Below are 16,904 nucleotides of genomic sequence, written 5' to 3' on the forward strand. Positions count from 1 at the left end.
CAGAATCTTTTCTTAAAGCGCCCTGTGAATTTATGTAAACAAACTGATCAAATGAAATGTTAAGCATTAAATAATATTCAGGAGAATGTAACACTGTACTGTGAGAATAAGAATGCCTTCGTAATAAATGTAATTTGAACTGAACTTTACCTAAATTGAACCTGATATTAATTTTGAAATGCAGAGCCTAACTCTGAATGATATTATTGTTTTGACTCTACTGTAAAACTGGCCCTAATAAATTTTCATGGCTTACCCGTGGCAACGGAAACTCAGTACTGCTCGAAAGTAATGAACATAAAAAATGCAGAGCAGCAGAAAAACCAGCTGAAAAGGAAAGAAAACCTTGGGCAATTGATTACAAGGACGTGCAGCTATGTTAAGCAGTTTGTGCTTGTGTCACTGTGTTCTAAAAAGTGCAAAGCGACAACATACATAATCATAAAATAAAATTAATAAGGAGACGGTGGTAGATATTGCACTTAATGAATAATGTAAAAGAGACTAGCATCCAAAAACTATATTGAAACTCTGTTACCTTAACAGCTGTCATCATCTTTACAAAAATTACTTCTAATTACAAATATGATTCTCCTATGAAGTTAATTATTGAAATGGTAAAGGAATAGTAAATCTATAACTTCTGATGCGAGTCACATGGACAAATAACATTCCTTATTCAAATCTGAACAACAAAATAAGCTGAGCCATTAAAGAAAAATCCCATTACAATTTTCAATTTTCCAAACAGATAATAAATTAATCACGGGGAAGCAATACAGCAACAACATTATCTGAATATCTTCATAATCCTCGAATCAACATTACCGAACCATAATTCCAAAATTCAGTATCTTCTGTATCCTTACCTCTGCGCTCTGCAAGCTATTTCCAGACCGCGCAGTAGTGTGACCAACACTCATCTTACTCACCTGCTGCTACAGCTCAAGGCGCACCTTTAAGTGCAACCTAAATGGTAAAGAGTAATATACAGTGTCTCAACCTTGTGGACGTTAAAATTTATGAAGGCGATATCTAACGTGTACTCACAATGTTAACAGGTCATAGACGTACCCATCGCTCCTAGTCAAGATATATTATTCAGTGAATATTAAATGTAATTTAAATTTGTCTTCATTTAAAACAAGGAGAAATATTTTATGGTGAGAGGACGCATTTAAAAAAAAAGACGGATTGACAATAAGAAATAATCACTACTAATGTGATTAGTTGGGGCACAAAGCAAATTACAGTGTGCTATAAGTGTGACAACAGATTAAACTGGTGTTGGGAAGGGTAGAAGCGGCCTGTACGACCGACGAGAACGGACTGACAGACTGGGGGCACCAAGGTTATCTTGTGGACGGAGTGACGTCATATAATCACGACTTGGAGCGTTGTGTCGCTGCCTTCACAAACCTGATTAATACTGAATTTTATTACATACTAATACTTAATCAAAGTTAGCCAGAATGATACAGTGCTTTAATTCTAACTGCGTGTTAAAACAAAATTAGTGTCCTCTCACCATTTTATACAAGCAGACAAATTTTAAAACTTGTGTCTATAATTACTTGATACATTCACCAGCATTTTTATGAAATTGATGGACCGTGTCTTTGTCACCCTTCGTTTTTCAATACGAAGTAGATAATATTCACTGAATAATCTATCTTGACTAGGAGCGATGAATAAATCTTCGACCTTTTAACTTTGTGAGTATATTTTAGATATCATCTTCATTAATTTTTATGTCCACGAGGTTGAGACACCGTATATTATTCTCTACCAAGTACGTCGCACATGATGATGCGACTTTAGGCCACAAAACCGGTCGTCTATCAATAAAACAAGAATTTTATCAGCTGTCGGCGGAATCCTTAACATCAAGCTTTTCAACAGCTGCGGATGCCCGAAGTATGAAATACTTTGTCCTTTATTTTATTTTCGTTGATTTTCATCTCATGACCTCTTTTCAAGGTACTACTCATTCCGGTGAACCGATCTTCATAGTTCTTTGCCGTCTCTGATAGACGTAAAAAAAAAAAAAATGTTCAAATGTGTGTGAAATCTTACGGGACTTAAGTGCTAAGGTCATCAGTCCCTAAGCTTACACACTACTTAACCTAAAGTATCCTACGGACAAACACACACACCCATGGCCGAGGGAGAGCTCGAGCCACCGCCGGGACCAGCCGCACAGCCCATGACTGCAGCGCCCTAGACCGCTCGGCTAATACCGCGCGGCCCTGATAGAAGTGCAATGCCATCGGTTTTCCCCAGTGTCTTTATTTCCTCTCTCTGAACTGTAATTCCCCTAATTCCAAATTTGTCTTTGGTTTCATTGTACACCCGCTCAATATGCAGGTTGAATAACATCCAGGACTGTATTTACACTGAGGCGACAAAAGTCACGGGACACTTCCTAATGCCGTGTCGGTCCTCCTTTTGCCCAGCCTAGTGCTGCAGCTCGACATGGCATGCACTCAACAAGTCACTGGAAGTCCGCTGCAGAAACACTGAGCTATGCTGTCCCTACAGCCATCCATAATTGCGAAAGTGTTGCCGGTACAGGATTTTGTGCACGAACTGACCTCTCGATTACGTCCTTTTTTTTTTTTTTTTTTTTTTTTGATTCATCAGTCTTCCGACAGGATTGATACGGCCCGCCTCGAAACCCTCTCCTGTTCCAATCTCTTCATCTTAGAGCACCACTTGCAACCTACGTCCTCAGTTATTTGCCTGGTGTTCTCCAGCCTCTGTCTTCCTCTACAGTTTTTGCCCTCTATAGCTCCCTCTGCTACCATGGAAGTTATTCCCTGATGTCTTAACAATTGTCCTGTCACCCTACCCCTCCTTCTTGTCAGTGGTTTCCATACATTCCTTTCCTCTCCAATTCTGCGCAGAACCTCCTCGTTCCTAACATTATCAGTCTACCTAATGTTCAACATTTGTCCGTAGCACCACATCTCGAATGCTTCGTTTCTCTTCTGTTCCTGTTTTCCCACAGTCCATATTTCACTATCTTACAATACTGTGCTCCAAACGTACATTCTCAGAAATTTCTTCCTCAAATTAAGGCCTACGCCTGTTACCAGTAGACTTCTCTTGGCCAGGAATGCCGTTTTAGCCAGTGCTAGTCTGCTTTTGATGTCCTCCTTCCTTCGTCTGTCATTGATTGTTTTGCTGCCTAGGTACCAGCATTGCTTAACTTCATCTACCTCGTGACCATCAATCCTGATGTTAAGTTTTCGACTTCGTTCTTGGTCGTCCATTCTTATTATTTCCTCCTGGCTCTTGTACATATTGTACATTACCCGTCTCTCCCTACAGCTTACCACTATTTTTCTCAGAATTTCGAACATCCTGTACCATTTTACTTCGTGGAGCAGAAATTATTTCATTCTTCAGCGACTTGTATCTCTGTGTTCCTGAATTTCCCTGGACATTTTTATACTTCCTTCTTTCATCTATCAACTGAAGTATTTTTTTCTGTTAGCCATGATTTCTTTGCAGTTACCTTCTTTGCACTTATGCTTTTCTTTCGAGCTACTGTGACTGCCCGTTTTAGATATTTCCATTTCTCTTCAACTGTAATTCCTGCTGAGCTATTCCTTATTGCAGTATCTATAATGTTAGAGAACTTCAAGAGTATTTTTTCATTCCTTAGTACTTCCGTATCTCACTTGCGTATTGATTCTTCCTGAGTAACCTCTTAAACTTCAGCCTACTCTTCATCACTACTAAATTGTGATCTGTGTCTATATCTGCTCCCGGTTACGTCTTACAACCCAGTATCTGATTTCGGAATCTCTGTCTGACCATGATGTACTACAACTCAAATCTACCCGTATCCTCCTGAACAGAGTATTTGCTATTACTAACTCAAATTTATTACAGAACTCAATTAGTCTTTCTCCTCATATTCCTTGTCCAAAGCCCATATTGTCGTTTAACAGTTTCTTCTACTCCTTGCCCTAAAACTGCATTCCAGTTCCCCTTGACTATTACATATCTATCTCCCTTTATGTACTGTATTATCCTTTCAATATCCTCATACCTTCTCTATCTCTTCATCTTCAGCTTGCGACGTCGGCATGTATACCTGAACTAGCTTTGTCGGTGTTGGTTAGCTGTCGATTCTGATAAGAACAACCCTATCACTGTAACACACTCTCTACCCTTCCTTCCTATTCATAACGAATCCTACTCCCGTTATACAATTTTCTGCTGCTGTTGATACTACCCCATACTCATATGACCAGAAATCCTTGTCTTCTTTCCATTTCAATTCACTCACCTTTACTATATCTACATTAAGCTTTTTCTTTCCCTTCTCGCTTGTTCTAGCTTCTCTACCACGTTCATGATTACGATAGTCCACGCACCGACTCGTAGAGCATTATCCTTTCTTTGGTTATTCAAACTTTTTCTCTTGGTCACCTCCCCCTTGGCAGTCCCCTCACAGAGATCCAAATGGAGGGCTGTTCCGGAATCATTTGCCAATGGAGAGATCATCACGACCCTTTTTCAATTACAGGCCACATGTCCTGTGGGTACACGTTATGTGTCTTTAATGCAGTGGTGCCGTTGCCTTCTGCATCCTGATACAGTTGATCATTGCTGATCCTTCCGCCTTCACGGGCAGTTTTCCACCCCAAGGACAAGAGAATGCCCCGAACCTCTACCCTCTACATTGCCCTCTTCCACGAAGCCGTTGATAGAATGATGGTTAGCTCTTATCCCGGAAGTCTTCGGCGGCCAATGATGCATATTAACCAATATTTAAGCGGTGGCGGGATTCGAACCCGAGGCCGAAGACATTTTCAGTACTAATCAATGATGCTACCTCTAGAACACGGGTAGCGAAAATGTAAATCATCTCGGTTGATCTGGTCGGCCAAATCATTCAGTCGAAATGTCCAGAATACTCTTCAAACCAGTCGATAACAGTTGTGGGATTGTGGCCCGGTGGCATGGCGCATTGACATCGATCAAGATTCCATCGTTGTTGGGAACATGAAGTCCACGATTGGCTTCTAGTTGCCGAAAATGACTATTTCCAGTCAATGATCGGTACTGTTCGACCAGACGACGCAGTCCATTCCACATAAACACAGCCCATACCATTATGGAGACAGCACCACCCCTCACAGCTCCTTCCTTGTTGATAAACTGGCTCCATGGCTTCGTAGGGTCTGCGCCGTACTCGAACCCTACCATCAGCTCTTACCATCTGAAACTGGCACTCATCCGATCACGCCACAGTTTTACAGTCGTCAAGGGTCCAAACGGTATGGTCACAAGCCCGAGAGAGGTCCCACAAGCGTTGTTGTTGTTAGCAGAGGCTACAACGTTCTTTAAAAAACAAAAGTTTACGATTACGTTTAATGAATGTCTGATCTGTGGAATGGGTACCGAACTTGAATTATCGTCTAGCGTGTTGTAAGTGCAAGTGGTGTGCTTACTCTGTGTTATTGTTAGCAAAACCTTCAGACGAACAGTTTGGGCAATGCAACTCCCAATACCAAAAAAGGAATATAGTCACTGCAAATTGCATTCAGTCCCTTAGGTACTGAATCCTCTCGCCCTGTTCAAAACTGGGAACTTTGGTCCCTGTGCAGATACGAATAAATTAATTTGTCTTACCTCTAAATCAGCAACAATGGAAAGCGATTTATTCTGGACTCTCATGAAAAAATATGCTAGTCACAGTCTCAGCGGTGTGCAGTGCTGGCCGTAATACTTTGAATTGCACATGAAATTCCCTTGGCTGATAAATGAAAACATTTGAGAAAATTTCAATTTCTTAGAAAAACACATGACCTGGGCAGGGAGGCTGTACTGACTGTGGTGAATTACTAACACTGATTTTCTTAGCGAAATTATATTGCAAGTTAAGCTTGTCTTTTCAAAACATTTGACAATTGAATTTATTCAGAAAAATACATCATATTTACTAAGTGATTCATGAACAATGAGATTTATGCAGCCAAGTATTATCTAACCTCACTAAACCAGCATAAATGCAAATCATCAAATTACATATAGCTCTGCTAACAAATCTTAGAAACATTGCAAAAGTGAAACATCTAACTAGCCTTTTATCAAGTCAGTTTACGTAAATTCTGCGGTTACTCAACAATTACAAATTATCAGCCAACTCATCTTTATTAACGCGCTGGCAAAACAAAAATCATAATTATTTAACATCTTTCCTTGCTTGTATGAAACATTTTGCTTCCATATTCAGCAATATTGACATACCTACATCAATGTAACACTTCGTGGTGTCACAAAGCACAAAAACTGGCTACTCCGTCCTCTTTCGCTCACAGACAGCTACCTACAACTGTGCACCCAGCGCTCTCCTATTCCAATACTACAATCTCAGACCAGAAACAGTATCTTTGACTCTGCGGCCGTGCAAAATCAGCGATCTGCTTTATAAAGCCTATCAGAGACATAAATCGTTTATAATATCATAGTTTCAGTTTAGTTTACATTAACATTCTTATCATACAGGGTGGCGCATGAAATGTGTTACCATTTTGTTTTTGAATATAAACTTTATTGTCAATACAATCTGAAAGGAACATACACTACAATGAAGAGCCGTCAATGGAGATTTGTTCTAACTCAGCATATGCTCAATATGTCCACCATTTCGTTTCCTAACTCCCTGCAAACGAACACTGAAGTTAGTGATTACCGTACGGCACTTCTCTTCCGTAATTTCACTGCAAGCTTGAAGAATAAATCTTCTGAGCTCCATTAAATCACGCGGACGTTTCGGGAAAAATTTTTCCTTTAGGTACCCCCAAAGAAAAGAGTCACACGGATTGAGGTCTAGACTATTAGGGGGGGGGGGGGGGGCAATCTTGTCCGTCATTGAAGCGACCTGGAAACCTGAGTGAAATGATCCGCATGTCGAAAAGCTCGTGTAAGAACTCCAACACAGTGTTTGCAGTAGGTGGCCTTGCTCCATCTTGCATGAACCACTGCGTGTTGAAGGGCAAGGCAGTAGCAAGAAGCTGTTGAATGAAGCTTTTGCGAAGCATGCTCAAACAACGCTCGCTGTTCACGGTTTCTTCAAAGAAAAAGGGTCCAATAAGTCCGTGACTGGAAATTGCTGCCCACGCTGTAATCCTCGGAGCATAATGTTGTCGTTCATGAAGCACTTGTGGGTTTTCAGTGGCCCTAAAGCGTACATTTTGTTTGTTAACCACACCGTCTACAATGAAAATGCGCATCGTCTGAAAACCAAACGTTGTTGAGAGTTTCTTCCCTATCCTCCGCCCCTGAGCAAACAGTAGTGTCTGCTGCTTGTGTTCTCCAGTGAGCTTCTGTGCACAGGTAATCTTGTATGGGTACATATGGAGGTCACTTTTAAGAATGCGTTGAACGGAGCGTCTGGATATTCCCAGTTTCACTGCTGCCTTTCTACACGATTTCCCGGGACTTCTCTGTACAGCAACTCGTACCTCTTCAATATTCTCTTGCCGAACAAACAGGCTTAGGCCGAGGTCGCTTCGCTTCCAGTACTGTTCCTTCCTGTACAAATTTATCGTACAACCTGTGGATGGTCTTCTTGCAAGCGACCCATCGTGTGTTAAACTGTTGCCCAAAACGCCTCTGAGTCACAACAAGACTTTTCGTTTCATGAAAAAGTAACACAATTGCCGATCGTTGCTGTGTCGTCAGTCTTCTATTGTCAGCCATTGATGCTTACTAGTCTCCTAGCGACAGTATCGTGAATTACACGTCATTTCGTAACTCATTTGTTTTTCCAAGCTCTGCTGGTACTGCTGTAGAGATCCCAGCGGGATATCTAATGGGCGTCGTAAATTGTGAAAAAAAACAATTGGTAACACATTTCATGCGCCACGCTGTATTTCAAGGCACTCGCGTAAGTCGTCTGCTGGTATAGTTCATTAACGACAAATTTCGCCGCACTGTCGTAACGTATACGTTCGTCGTACGTCCCACATTGATTTCTGCTGTTATTTCAGTCAGTGTTGCTTGTCTTTTAGCACTGACAAATCTAGGCAAACGCCGTAGCTCTCGGTCGTTAAGACGCTGATTTTGTTGTTCGTGGTGAGAGATAATGTCTGAAGTTTGGTGTTGGTATTCACGGCACTCTCTTGACGCTGTGGATCTCGGAATATTGAATTCCGTAACGATTTCGAAATGGAAAGTCGCATGCGCCTATCCCCAACTACCACTCCGCCTTAAAAGCCTGTTCATTCCCACCGTGTTGCCAAAATCACGTCGTAAACCTTTCTACACGAGTGCAAGTTACAGCTACACCAATGCACTGACCTTTTATACCTTGTGCACTGCGATACTACTGCCTTCTGTATATGTGCGTATCGGTATCCCATGGCTTTTGTCACCTCAGTGTAGTTAGTAAAATAACATGTCCCAGTAAAAGTATCAACTGAACGTATCCCAACAAAAGTACAAATTCATCCAGCAACAAGTACTGTAGAACAGGAATTATAGAAGTAATGATAAAAAAGGTTACAAAATACAAGTGAAAAACTAAAATTCGTCTCATTCCGCAATATTAATCAGTCTCGTGTACGAACGAAAATGAAAAGAAAGGCACAGGAAAGATATTACGTTCATAGATTACTTCATTTTTACGTGCCACTAAAAACTGCGTTGTCGCCTCCGATGAGAGGTATTTGGCTGTTGTGTCACGTCCCGCCGGCAGTTGACTCTACCGGCGATTAGCCGAGAGACGCAGATAACTGCCTGGCGCATTCTGCCCTGAGCGTCTCCGCAGTGGACCAAACTTCGTCGCTGTCGGCATGCCGTTTCATCGACTGGCGACAGCGTGGTTGGTCTGCGCGCTGGCGCTGCAAGGGCCAAATTCTCCGTTCCGTTTGCCGATGAATATCGAGGAGGTGAATTCCGACAAGTCACGAGCTACCGGTGCTGGCCGCCTCGATGAGGACCAGACGGGTTGTGTGCGCTTCACTTATGGATTTAGGAAGGAGAAGGTGCTTCTAGAGTGTAACCGGTCTTGGCGAGAAAAGTCATTCGCAGATGCGGAAACCTCTGACGAAAACGGAGCGCACATTCGCCACATTAGACGGTCGATCACGGACAAGTTTCCTTGGCTCAAGAAATGTCCTGTTAATCAGCGACTCGACAGACAGCGGAAATGCAGGCCAGTGATCAGCGCTACCCGAGGTACGTAACAACAAAGATTTATCTCCTCGTGTTATTCCGTGACGATGATACAAACTTCCAAGGAGGTAAATTGTAAATGTATCAATCTGAGGTAAGAACCTCTGGTTCGGACACACCAGAGTCGAAAGTCATAAGCGGAAACCGTTCTGATAGCTCTGATACTGGAATACATGTACCGGTGCTGCTGCTGCTAAGATTGTAGGGTAGCCTAGTTTCAGAGGTGGCAGTATGGACCAAAACAACAAAAAAGTCTAGTTAACATTGGCTCTTAAATGCATACCTTAAGAACTATGGGCACCTGTTCAACATGAGGGAAGTATATCACAGAAACGAAGATAAAGTGGTCATAGGTTTTAAGTTATGCATTTTAGAGGCCGTGTTTACTAGATATTTTTTGATTGTTTTGGTCCATACTGCCACCTCCGAAAACTGCCTACGCTACAATTTCAGCAAATACAGTAAGGGAATATTTATTCTACTCTCGGAGGTATCGGAGCGAATTTTCCTTATAACTCTAGACTCGGTGATCTCCGGACCAGGTTCTCTTGCCACAAATTGATATATTTACCCTTCTCCACAAATCTTGAAACTTTATAAGATCATCACTGTATCACTCTTTATAAATGTACGATTACCAGCAGGATCATTTATTATGTTGCAAAAAATGGTTCAAATCGTTCTGAGCACTATGGGACTTAACATCTGAGGTCATCAGTCCCCTAGAACTTAGAACTACTTAAACCTAACTAACCTAAGGACATCACACACTTCCATGCCCGAGGCAGGATTCGAACATGCGACCGTAGCGGTCGAGCGGTTCCAGACTGAAGCGCCTAGAAACGCTCCGCCACACCGGCCGGCTATTATGTTGCACCAAGTCTCCTCACAATGATTTAAATTCGACATCAATTCGAATCACATTCGTTCATTAAAGAATCCTGGCTTTATCGTAGTGCGAAATGTTCCAGTGAACGGGACTCAGTTGTATGTTGTATTTTATTTGTATACAGTCACTTTCATGACGACAACCACAAACAACGGCCGGGTAAAACAGTAGTCGACAAAGCAATTGGAAGGCTTACTGTTTTTGGAAGGGTTTATCAGAAAGTTCAGAAAATCTATTAAAGTATATCGCTAGATTGAACAGTTACACTGTACCGCCCCTTATTGAGTAGGTATGACGACAGATATCCAACGAATTCAGAAAAGTGCAGCTATGAGAGTCAGGTCAGAAGAGCTCGTACGAAAGTGTAAAAGGTATGTTCAGTTAACTTAAATGTAAACCTTTGCAAAATGAAGTTCTCTCGGAACCCTGTTAGGTAAATTTAGAGAATCGGATTGTGAGGAAGGCTATAATCGTTTCTGCGATCACCCTTGTACATATCGCGAACGTGTCATGAGAATGAGAAAAAACAGACGAGCGTGCACACAGAGTCAGTTTTCTCTCAGTCTCTACTATAAGGCAATAGGACATCAATCAGATAATGTTAGTAAGAAGTATCCTGCGCTGTGTATTGTGCGGTGTGTTGCTGAATATATACGTAGATCTAAATAAAATTCACAGGTTTTTGAATACGGCTATTTGTTTTTGTTTGTTGCTAAATTCATCAGACCAAAGATATTAATCACTCCCTTGAAAGAGAGCCCTGGTCGCTTTAACGCGTTGTATGTGTAAAACACGTAACAGGCAGTCACACAACTGAACCGGTCGGGAGCTAGGAACTGCGAGTAGTAAAGTACTGAGATGAAAAAAGTGATATTAGAAGTAAAATTATTTACGCCAAAGGCTGACTTTTAATTACAGAAGCAATTAATATTGGCTCGCCACATAAAAGAAACAGATGAGACAGTCGTCTGAGTACATACCAACAAAATTTAAAAAATTACGCACACAGCTGAAAGGACAGGCAAATAACAATAGTTATTTAACCGGTTCGGACAGTCAGGGAAGGCAGAAACTTGAGTTTATGTCAACGTCTGTGAATCAGACTTTTACTACAAATGAAATCAATCCTCAGATAGGAAAATTAATATTAAAGTTTTAAAACTTTATGTTCTCTACTGTGAAGCAGCCAAGTGGACTTGCGGTTTCGCTGATATGCATATAACATAATGTACACATTTGTGAAGAAGACTTTACACATACAATTTTAAAACAGCCTATTTCACCGATATGCGTAATCATAGAACATGAAAATTTAACATGTATTCGCCTGTGAAGCAAACTGGGGGGTTCACTAAGTACGAGCGTCACTCCAAAAGAAATGCACACTATTTTTTTTAAATCCATCTTTTATTCTACGTGTTTGAAAGTTTTACAGTGTGTATATACATCCTTTAGGAACAATATTTTCATTTCTCCACATAATTTCCATCTCTCTCAACTAGCTTACACCATCTTGGAACCAGCGCCTGTACACCTGCACGGTAAAATTCTGGACCAACCTGTTGGAGCCACTGTTTGGCAGCGTGCACAAGGGAGTCATCATCTTCAAACCTTGTTCCACGAAGAGAGTCTTTCAGTTTCCCAGAGAGATGATAGTCACATGGAGGCAGGTCAGGACTGTAAGGCGGGTGTTTCAGTGTTGTCCACCCGAGTTTTGTGATCGCTTCCATGCTTTTTTGACTGACATGTGGCTGTGCATTGTCGCGCAACAGCAAAACATGCTGATTTTGCCGATGTGGTCGAACACGACTCAGTCGAGCTTGAAGTTTCTTCAGTGTCGTCACATACGCATCAGAATTTATGGTGGTTCCACTAGGCACGATGTCCACAAGCAAGAGTCCTTCGGAATCAAAAAACATGTAGCCATAACTTTTCCAGCAGAAGGCGTGGTTTTGAATTTTTTTTCTTGGGTGAATTTGCTTGATGCCAATCCATTGATTGCCTCTTCGTTTCTGGTGAAAAATGATGGAGCCATGTTTCATCACCTGTCACAATTCTTCCAAGAAATTCATCTCGTACTGTTCCAAAAGTTCGCTGCATACCTTTTTTCTTGTTTCTTTGTGAGCCACTGTCAACATCCTGGGAACCCACCTGGTACAAAACTTTTTTAACGCCAACACTTCCAGTATCCTGCAGACCCTTTCTTCCCCTATCCCAGCGTAGCGTGACAAATCGTTCACTGTGATGCGTCTGTCAGCAGTCACCAATACGTTAACTCTCTGCACATTGTCTGGAGTGTGTGCAGTACGAGGCCTGCCGCTGCGAGGACATTCCTCAATATTGACGTGCCCGCTTTCATCACGTAACCTGCTTGCCCACCGACTAACTGTACTGCGATCGACAGCAGCATCTCCATATACCTTTTTCAATCTCTTGTGGATGTTTCCTACTGTTTCGTTTTCACAGCACAGGAATTCTATGACAGCACGTTGCTTCTGACGAACGTCAAGTGTAGCAGCCATCTTGAAGACATACTGTGACGGCGCCACTCACGGGAACAGGTTGAACTAAGTTTGAAAACAAGTGGGTAGGATGTATCTACACACTGTAAAACTTTCACACGTGCAGAATGAAAACTATATTTTTACAAAAATAGTTCGAATTTATTTTGGAGTGACCCTCTAACATTTATGAGCAACGAAATCTCAGGCAAACGAAGGGCTTGAGGTATACAAGGTAGGCAAATATAGTAACGTCTCGATTTCGCCTAACATCCCAGGCAGCTGCTCTACAAATTCTAAAACATGCACCAGAGTACAAATTAAATTTACACAGCAACAGAATAAAAGAGAAACAATGGACTGAGTTGGTTCGCCGCTATCAAAAGAAGATAAGTACTGAGAGGCACATAAATACAGGATACAACAAACACTAAAATTTTACTTAAAAAAACCACTGAAACTGACTCCCTCTCGTAATTAAACGAATATTTGTCTTAGACAGCTTCTTGTCGCCAAGATACTGATGCACACAAAGGCATCGGGCAAAGACGACCAGTGGTGTGACATGAATCAGTTGAATGTCAAAATAACACACGACACTCATAAATGACTGTACAGGCAGGGGACGTTGTCTCGCTGATCCCGACCAACACTCAATAAACATTGTTGCTCGCCATAGTTCCTGTATCAACTCGATGCAAATCGAGGATAGTGTATGAGGCCACATCAACCACTCAAGGCAGCAGGACAGACACGGTAAAGTTACAGCCCCTAATAGCCGACAGCTCGGCCCGCAAATTAAACATCAACTGTGCAGACACAATAAGCAACCACCCCAGCTACGAGATACAAGACGGTATCTTACGCAAGGTTCCATCTAAACAGCAAAGTCACAGCTGCCCTTGATTGAGCTGTGTGAGTGCTTAAAGTCCCTTGCGGAGCAGAGCTTCATTACCGAGCCGCCCCGAGTCGGTGGTGGCCACCGGGACACGAAAAAAGCCGTAGTTTTCGATGTCGTCACACGCTTCTCTCAATCCCTCCCCCCTCCCCACACATACCTGGGCGGGAGGCTGACGTGTACAAGACGCTGGGACACCTTGTGCTTTAGCATAATTGCTATATCTAATTTTGAGCTTACTCAAATGCGTCCTGAGTTGCCTCTTAGTGGCTCGGTCCTGGACCAGAGAATTCTCTGTGGAGATAACCATAACGACGTCACACGGTCCCAGAAAACGAGGGAGCACCTTAGTAGTAACCTTTTGCCCGGGCTTACACTGTGCCCAACAATTTGTTAAAATAAACCGCACCACCCGTCTTTAGCTAGGCGGCGCACTAGGCGAATATCGTTCCTAGGTCCTTTCCAGACTTGGATTGATAGCCTCATGAAGGAGGTCGTTTATTGATCGGTGGTCCGGTCGTTGTGGCCGAGCGGTTCTAGGCGCTTCAGTCTGGAAGTCCGCGACCGCTACGGTCGCACGTTCGAATCCTGCCTCGGGCATGGATGTGTGTGATGACCTTAGGTTAGTTAGGTTTAAGTAGTTGTAAGTTCTAGGGGACTTATGACCTCAGATGTTAAGTCCCATAGTGCTCAGAGCTATTTGAACCAAACGCCGCAATCCACATGGGATCTTGCCGCAACATTAACTTGTTTTGGTAATTTGTGTGCGCTGCTGAGTTATGAAAAAAGCGCAACTCCGGTACCTTCTCTCACTGAGGTCACAAGAGTCATGGGATACTCACAATATCTTGTCGAAACTCCTTTTGCCCGGATTAGTGCAGCATCTCGACGCCGCTTAGACTCCAAATCCAAATGGCTCTGAGCACTATGGGACTTAACATCTGAGGTCATCACACCCCTAGAAGTTAGAGCTACTTAAACCTAACTAACCTAAGGACATCACCCACATCCATGCTCGAGGCAGGATTCGAATCTGCGACCGTAGCTGTCGCGCGGTTCCAGACTGTAGTGCCTAGACCGCTCGGCCACTCCGGCCGGCTGCGTGGACTCAGCAAGTCGCAACTCCCCTGCAGAAACACTGAGGTATGATGCCTCTATAACCGTCCCTAATTGCGAAAGTGTAGCCGGTCCGGGATTTTGCGCACGAATGGACCTCTTGATTATATTCGATAAATGTTCGATGGGTTTCATGTCGGGCGATCTGGCTCGCCAAATGACTAGCTCGAATGATCCAGAATGTTCTTGAAACCAATCACGAACGATTGTGGCTGGATGACATGACGAATTGCCATCCATAAAAAAATCCGTCCTTGTCCAGGAACATGAAGTCCATGAACACTTACAAATGGTCTCCAGGTAGGCGAACATAACCATTTCCAGTCATCGTTCAGTTTGACCAAAGGACCCAGCCCATTCCATGTAAACACAGCCCACACCATTACGGATCCACCAATAGCTTATACACTCCCTTGTTGTGAACTTGGGTCCATGGCTTCACGGGGACTGCGCCACACTCCAATCCTACCAAGAGCTCTTACGAAATGAAATCGGTTCTCATCTAACCAGGTCATAGTTTTCCGAAGGTCCAACCGAAATGGTCACGAGCCCAGGGGAGGAGCTGCAGGCAATGTCGTGCCGTCAGCAAAAGCATTAGCTTCGGTCGTCTGCTGCCATAGCGCATCAACGCAAAATTTCGCAGCACTGTGCTAATGGAAACTTCCGTGATGCCTCCCTCTTTAATTTCTGCAGTTAATTCACACAACGTTTCTTGTCTTTTAGGACTGACAACTCTACGCCGACGCACCTACTCTCGGTCGTTAAGTCAAGGCCATCGGTCACTGCGTTGTCGGTGGTGAGAGGTAATGTCTCATCTTTGGTACTGGTATTTCCCACACACACTTGGCACAGTGGATCTTGGAATACTGAATTCCTTAACGATTTCTGAAAGAGAATGTACCACACTTCTCGTTCCAATTATCATTCCGCGTTTAAAGTATGTTATTCTCGTGGTGTGGCCACAAACCTTTTCACATGGGTCACCTGAGTGCAAATGACAGCTCCGCCAATGCACTGCCCTTTTATATGTTGTATATGCGATACTACCACCATCTGTGTATGTACTCATCGCTATTCCATGACTGTTGTCACTTCAGTGTATAATTGTTTTAAGACGTTACGGCAGGTGCAGTAATATTATTTCTTTCTGTTTTAGAGCTCTGAAACCTGTTTTATTGTATACATCTGGTGGGATGGTCTGTCGGAACCCGTGAGAATGTAAATATGCTTGTACCAGCTACTGAACAAAGTATTCCAGGATAAGTCCTCGACGTCCTTCGTCTGTTACCCTATTGTTGGGATTGTAAATAAGCTGTGGGTTATAATTTAAAGTTTGTTATGAAATTTTGTCAGTTACTAAGCTAAAGGCACACAGATCCTTTGAAAAGAAAGTTTTGAATGTTTGTACTGTTTGTTTTACATATTGGCGTCTTTAAAAACTACACTCCTGGAAATGGAAAAAAGAACACATTGACACCGGTGTGTCAGACCCACCATACTTGCTCCGGACACTGCGGGAGGGCTGTACAAGCAATGATCACACGCACGGCACAGCGGACACACCAGGAACCGCGGTCTTGGCCGTCGAATGGCGCTAGCTGCACAGCATTTGTGCACCGCCGCCGTCAGTGTCAGCCAGTTTGCCGTGGCATACGGAGCTCCATCGCAGTCTTTAACACTGGTAGCATGCCGCGACAGCGTGGACTTGAACCGTATGTGCAGTTGACGGACTTTGAGCGAGGGCGTATAGTGGGCATGCGGGAGGCCGGGTGGACGTACCGCCGAATTGCTCAACACGTGGGGCGTGAGGTCTCCACAGTACATCGATATAGTCGCCAGTGGTCGGCGGTAGGTGCACGTGCCCGTCGACCTGGGACCGGACCGCAGCGACGCACGGATGCACGCCAAGGCCGTAGGATCCTACGCAGTGCCGTAGGGGACCGCACCGCCACTTCCCAGCAAATTAGGGACACTGTTGCTCCTGGGGTATGGGCGAGGACCATTCGCAACCGTCTCCATGAAGCTGGGCTACGGTCCCGCACACCGTTAGGCCGTCTTCCGCTCACGCCCCAACATCGTGCAGCCCGCCTCCAGTGGTGTCGCGACAGGCGTGAAGGGAGGGACGAATGGAGACGTGTCGTCTTCAGCGATGAGAGTCGCTTCTGCCTTGGTGCCAATGATGGTCGTATGCGTGTTTGGCGCCGTGCAGGTGAGCGCCACAATCAGGACTGCATACGACCGAGGCACACAGGGCCAACACCCGGCATCATGGTGTGGGGAGCGATCTCCTACACTGGCCGTA

Source organism: Schistocerca cancellata, chromosome 3, assembly GCF_023864275.1.
Source record: "Schistocerca cancellata isolate TAMUIC-IGC-003103 chromosome 3, iqSchCanc2.1, whole genome shotgun sequence".
Classification (NCBI taxonomy): Eukaryota; Metazoa; Arthropoda; class Insecta; order Orthoptera; family Acrididae; genus Schistocerca; species Schistocerca cancellata.